The 6,000-nt window shown below is 49.0% G+C and overlaps 1 protein-coding gene across 1 annotated transcript in view; it reads right to left on the bottom strand.

Annotated features, from left to right (window-relative positions):
• The window catches only part of TCF15 (transcription factor 15), a 41,904-nt gene that overhangs the window by 5,937 nt on the left and 29,967 nt on the right, over positions 1-6,000 (bottom strand). The gene's annotated exons all lie outside the window — the stretch shown is intronic.

The following is a 6,000-nucleotide window of genomic DNA, read 5'->3' as shown; positions in this document are numbered from 1 at the left end:
CTTATAGCAGAGGGAGGGGCCAGTCCCGAGGCCGCCCCGGCCGGGGCGGGGGATTCCGCCCTGGCCAATGGGGAGGCGCCCGCCGCGCCCCGGCCAATAGCTACGGGCCCTTCGCCCCAGTTCCCCAGGTTGAAAGCGGCCCGCGAGCTGGTGGCACGCCCTGAAGGCTCTGGATCCCCGCGGGCGAGCGGGGCAAAAGCCGGGGGTCGGGGTGGGTTGGGTGGGTGGAGTGGGCTGTGCCCAGATCCGGACTCATCTTCAGCCTAGACCGCAGGGCTGCGGGCAGGTCCCTTCTCCTCTCCTGGCTTCAGTTTCCTCATTCGAAAATAAGATTGTAGAGAAAGCAACTCGGGTTTTTCCTCCCTCAAATTCTAATACTGTGGTTCTGCAACTTTCGTGTAAGAATTAGGTAAGGGGGGGCTTTTGACTTGATAAATTCCCGGATTCCCCCAGTCTGATTCAGCCGACCCAGGATTTTTCATTATGTACAGGATGGTGGTGTCAGTGGAGAACAGTTGGAGAAACACTATACACTTTCCAAATAAGGACTCGATGGTGTCACATCCCTGACGACAAACTTAAAAAAAAAAAAAAAAAAAAAAAGCAGAACAAAACACACAAACGCCAGTAACTCCATTCGTTCATTTATTCAACAAATATTTATTGGGTCCCTGCTATGCCAGGCACGGTTTTAGGTGAGAATAGAAATGTGAACAAAACAAACTCTTTGCTTTCACAGAGTTGACATTTTGGTTGAGGTCCTACCACCAAAATGGTTGTGCCAGACACAGTGCTGAGTGCTTTACTGATCTTTACTTTCCTCTGCTGAAGTTGTGGGGAAGAACCTCTGATTTACAGATAAGAGAGCTCTGGCCTTCAGGGTGAGTGAGGGCAGTGGTCCCAGACTGTTTGGGACCCACTATCACCCCTGTCCTGTCTCCACCCCAGTAAAATACAAGTTTCTCTCCCTTACTCCCCACAATCCCATCCTGGACTGCAGCAGCCTCCCTGGCTCCAAATCCACACACTCCCCTTCCCTCTGCTTGAAGTGCCAACACCACCCCCTCAAAAAAACTCACACTTACGAAGTGAGGGGGTGGTGGGGGGGAAATATCTTCCCTCATCGTCTTCCTTCCTTCTGGAAACCTTAGATTGTTCAGCCTGACATCTGACATGTCCTCTTCCTCAGAGGCCCTGGGAAGACTTACTGAGCTGATGATGGTTGTTGGGGTCCCCTTTCCCAGCTCCATCCTGGGGACCGGCCAAGCCTGTGTTTGCTTGGCCTTGACAATAACTTTCTCTTTAGCCCAAATGGCAGCCCGTGCGGCAGAAGGAGCACAGGGAGTGAAGTCGGAAGGTTTCTAGGTGCGTCTTGGCTCCATCTTCCTTCTGGGCATCAGTTTTCTTGACGATGCCTCCCAGCTCTGCCATGCTGTGCATTCCTGTCTCCCAGACCCAGGCCAGAATGGGGGAGAGATGGGGAGCTGGCTGCTGGGAGAGCAGTCCCTGAAGTCTTCAGGCCCTAGGGTCTTCAGGAAGGTCTCTTCCCACACCTGGCTCTCCCCCCTTCATTTGACCGTGACCCCAGCCAGGCTGGGCTTTGGGAAGGAGGAGAAGGAGGCTGCGAGGCCCCCTCCCTGCAGGGCCAGCCCCACACACAGCCCCAGGCCAAGCTGCTGCTTCCTGAGCCGATGAATTATTACCGGGAGATTTCCTTCCCTGTCTGCGCCTCCTCACAGGGGCTCTAGTTCCCTTCACTTTCGCTTCCCCCCCCTCCCCCTCTCTTCTGCTCTGGACCCTCAGGCGGCTTGAAATTCCTCAGTCCAGCCCCCTCCCATTCCAGCACGACCTGGAGGAACCAAATAGGGCGTGAACTGGGCCCGGAAGGTGGGGAGGGGGCTTCCTTGGAAGGCGCTTTCATTCATTCGCTCCTCAGGCAGGTTTTGACACAGGCGACCCTGGGAGTAAAATAAAACCATGAATGAGACTCAGGGCCTTCTGCAGCCCAGAGGGGAAGGCGAGCTGTAAACAAAGAATTCCAGGACAATGTGGTCGGTGCAAGCCTGGGCCTGGCATCAGAGAGACCCGGTTCCGGCCCAAGGTTAGCAGCCTCTTGGAGTCTCAGCTTCCTGCTCTGAAAACGGAGGGGTAATAATAGTACTTATTCCCAGAGCTGATGGTGAGTTTATGCCAGGAATGCCAGGGCCTGGCACACAGAGTGCGAAACACCCGAGAGCAGTTTGTGCTAGTGGTGTCAGGGGCTGGGGCCCGCCGCTGAGGAGCACCCTGCCTCGGAAGGGACTGAACAGCTTGGACTCTTCTAGGACTTGTCCCTGGGAGTGGGGAGGGGGCTCCTGCCACAGTCTCAGCCCACCCGCACAAGGCTTTCAGCTCCTCTCCTCCTCTGTTCCTCACCCTGCGGCAGCCACACGGGCCTCCTTGCTATCCCTGGAGCCCACTCCTGCCCGGCACCCACTGTCCCCAGATATTCCCATAGCTAATTCCCTTATTTCCGTCCCATCTTCCCACAAATCTCATCTCCTCAGGGAGGCCTCCCCTACCCCTCGGCACTCCTCTGGCTCTCCCTCTCCCCTTCCCCTGCTCTACTTCTTTCCAGAGTATTCATCATTACTTCCACTCATTCATTTATTCATTCATCCACAAATGTTAATTGAGTACCTACTATGCACCAGGCACGGTTCTGGGTACTGGGAATACGGTGGCAAACACACTACATATTTATTTGTCTGCCGGCTGTCTATCTGCACCAGAAAATAAGCTTCTTGGGGCAGCGACTTTGTATCAATATTTTGCTCATCTCACTTCCTCCTCACCACAGCCTTCTGAGGTAGGTATTGTTATTCCCATGTTACAGATGAAGAAACTGAGGTTCCGAGAGGGGAAAGTGACTCGCCAAGGTCACTCTGGGGCCAGCGGAGGAACTCAGCTCAGTCTTCCTCAGCCACACGGCCTCTCAGGCAGCCCAGAGGTGTGTGAGGGCTGAGTAGGAGTCCACCAGGTAAGAGGAGGAGGGTCTTACAGGGCGAGAGAACAGCAGCTGGCCCCGGCCTTCCCGACCAGGGCACCCCGGCCTTCAGTCCCGCTGAAGCACTTGCAGTTCCTCCGAGGCACCAGCTTTGCCCTGTCTGTCCACCTCTTCTGGAGACCCATCCCTTCAGGTCTGACCAGACAGACGACCCTACTCCTCCACCAAAGTTCAGTGTAGCTCCTCAGGGAAGCCTGCTTTGTGGCTCCTCCCAAACCTTGGTGCAAAGTCTTGTGCTGACACACTGTGTTTTGACTTTTCTCCCTGATTCCCCACTCCATTTCCCTCCCCCCACAAGTGCACCCACTCTATTTTTTTAAAAACAATTTTTAAAGAGCAATTTTAGGTTTAAACAAAATTGAGAAGTACAGAAATTTCTCATAGACCCCTTGTCCCCACAAATGAATAGCCTCCCTGTTATCAACACCTCCCAGCAGAGTGGTACATTTGTTACAATTGATGAATCTGTTGTACATTGTCACATCATTATCACACAGAGATTCACTCTTGGTGTTGTACATTCTATGGGTTTGGACAAATGTATGCTGACATATATCCATTATTGTAGTAGCATACAGAATATTTTCACTGCCCTAGAATTCTGTGTTCTGCCTGATCATCTACACCCCAATCCCTGCAACCACTGATCTTTTTATTGTCTCCATAGTTTTGCCTTTTCCAGAATGTCATAGAGTTAGAATCATACAGTATGTAGCCTTTTCAGATTGACTTCTTTCACTTAGCAATACGTATTTAGTGTTCCTCTATATCTTTTCATGGCTTGAAACCTTTTTTTTTTCTCTTTAGCACTGAATAATATTACCTTGTCTAGAGGTACCACAATTTATCCATTTACCTACTGAGGGACATCTTGGCTGCCTCCAGGTTTTTGCAATTAAGAATCAGGCTGCTATAAACATCTGTGTGCAGGTTTTGGATGGATATAAATTTTCAGTTCCTTTGGGTAAATACCAAGGAGTGCAATTGCTCGATCATATGACAAGAGTATGTTTAATTTTATGAGGAACCACCAAACTGTCTTCCAAAGTGGTTGTACCATTTTGCGTTCCCACCAGCAATAGATAAGAGTTCCTGTTTCTCCACATTCTCGTCAGCATTTGGTATAGTCAGTGTTCCAGGTTGTGGCCATTCTCATAGGTGTGTAGTGATGTGTCATTGTTGTTTTAATTTGCATTTCCCTGATGATGTATGATGTGGAGCATCTTTTCATATGCTTATTTGCCATCTGTATACCTGCTTGAGTGAGGTGTCTGCTAAGGTCTTTGGCCCAATTTTTAATAGGGTTATTTTCTTATGGTTGAGTTTTAAGAGTTCTTTGTATATTTTGGATAACTAGTCCTTTATAAGATGGGTCTTTTGCAAATATTTTCTCCCAGTCTATGGTTTGTCTTGTCATTCTCTTGACATTGTCTTCTGCAGAGCAGAAGTTTATAATCTTAATGAAGTCTAGCTTCTCAATTATTTCTTTCATGGGTCGTGTCTTTGGTATCATATCTAAAATGTCATCTATGTTTTCTCCTATGTTATATTCCAAGAGTTTTATAGTTCTGTGTTTTACATTTAGGCCTAGGATCTATTCTGACTTATTTTTTGTGAAGGGTGTAAGGTCTCTGTCTAGATTCATCTTCCTGCGTGTGGATGTCCAGTTGTTCCAGCACCACTGGCTGAAGAGACTATCTTTGCTCCATTGTATTGCTTTTGCTCCTTTGTCAAAGATCAGTTGACTGTATTTATGTGGGTCTATTTCTGGGCTGTCTGTTCTCTTCCATTGATCTATTTGTCTATTCTTTCACCAATACCACACTTTAAAAATATATATTTATTTATTTATTTAGGCTGCTCCAGGTCTTAGTTGCGGCACGCAGGATCTTTAGTTGTGGCATGTGGACTTCTTAGTTGCGGCATGAGGACTCAGTTATGGCAATGCAGACTCTTTAGTTGCGGCATGTGGCCTCTTAGTTGTGGCATGTGGACTTCTTACTTGTGGCATGCGGATTCCTAGTTGCAGCATGTGGACTCTTAGTTGTGGCACACAGACTCTTTAGTTGCGGCATGCAGACTCTTAGTTGCAGCACACGGACTCTATAGTTATGACACGTGGACTCTTAGTTGTGGCACGTGGACTCTAGTTGCGGCAGTGGACTTCTTAGTTGCGGCATGCGGACTCTTAGTTGCAGCATGTGGACTCTTGGTTGCGGCATGTGGACCCTTAGCTGTGGCATGCGGACGCTTTAGTTGCGGCATGCGGACTCTTAGTTGTGGTATGCAGACTCTTAGTTGCATCATGCATGTGGGATCTAGTTCCCCAACCAGGGATCGAACCTGGGCCCGCTGCATTGGGAGCATGGAGTCTTACCCACTGGACCACCAGGGAAGTCCCTCCCACACTGTCTTGACTAACTGTAGCTTTACTGTAAGTCTTGAAGTCAGGTAGTGTCAGTCCTCTGACGTTCTCCTTTAGTATTGCATTGGATATTCTGGATTTACTCTAATATTTTTGATGTATGTCTTTGAATACGTGGGTGTCCTTATAAAATATAATGGTGCTGCTTTGTGTGAGTGGGTTATTAACTTACACAAATGGTAGTTTGCATAGATTTGTTTCCAGGTTGTTCTGTTACTTGTCACTGGTCTCTGTGTGCGGAGTCTAACTGGAGTTCATTGCTTCTCCCTGCTGCTCAGTATGCATGGTGTTCGTGTATCCACCATATGCCTCCTTTGTTTACTCCCTGAACAACGGACACTGTAGTTACCTCCAACTCCCACCTCCCCAAAGCTATGATAACCTGTGGTGCATGACTCCTGTGTGTGTTTCTCTGGCATATACACCCAGAAGGAGGATTCTGGAAGTGGAGAGAATACACATAGCCTAAGTGCTGTCTGACTACATTTCAAGATGGGTGCTGCAGTCCACATGTCCAGCAGGGCATGTG

This window comes from Neophocaena asiaeorientalis, unplaced genomic scaffold (genome assembly GCF_003031525.2).
Source record: "Neophocaena asiaeorientalis asiaeorientalis breed wild unplaced genomic scaffold, Neophocaena_asiaeorientalis_V1.1 scaffold82, whole genome shotgun sequence".
Classification (NCBI taxonomy): Eukaryota; Metazoa; Chordata; class Mammalia; order Artiodactyla; family Phocoenidae; genus Neophocaena; species Neophocaena asiaeorientalis.
The sequence above is the reverse complement of the archived record's forward strand: the minus strand, read 5'-3'. Positions and strand labels throughout refer to the sequence as shown.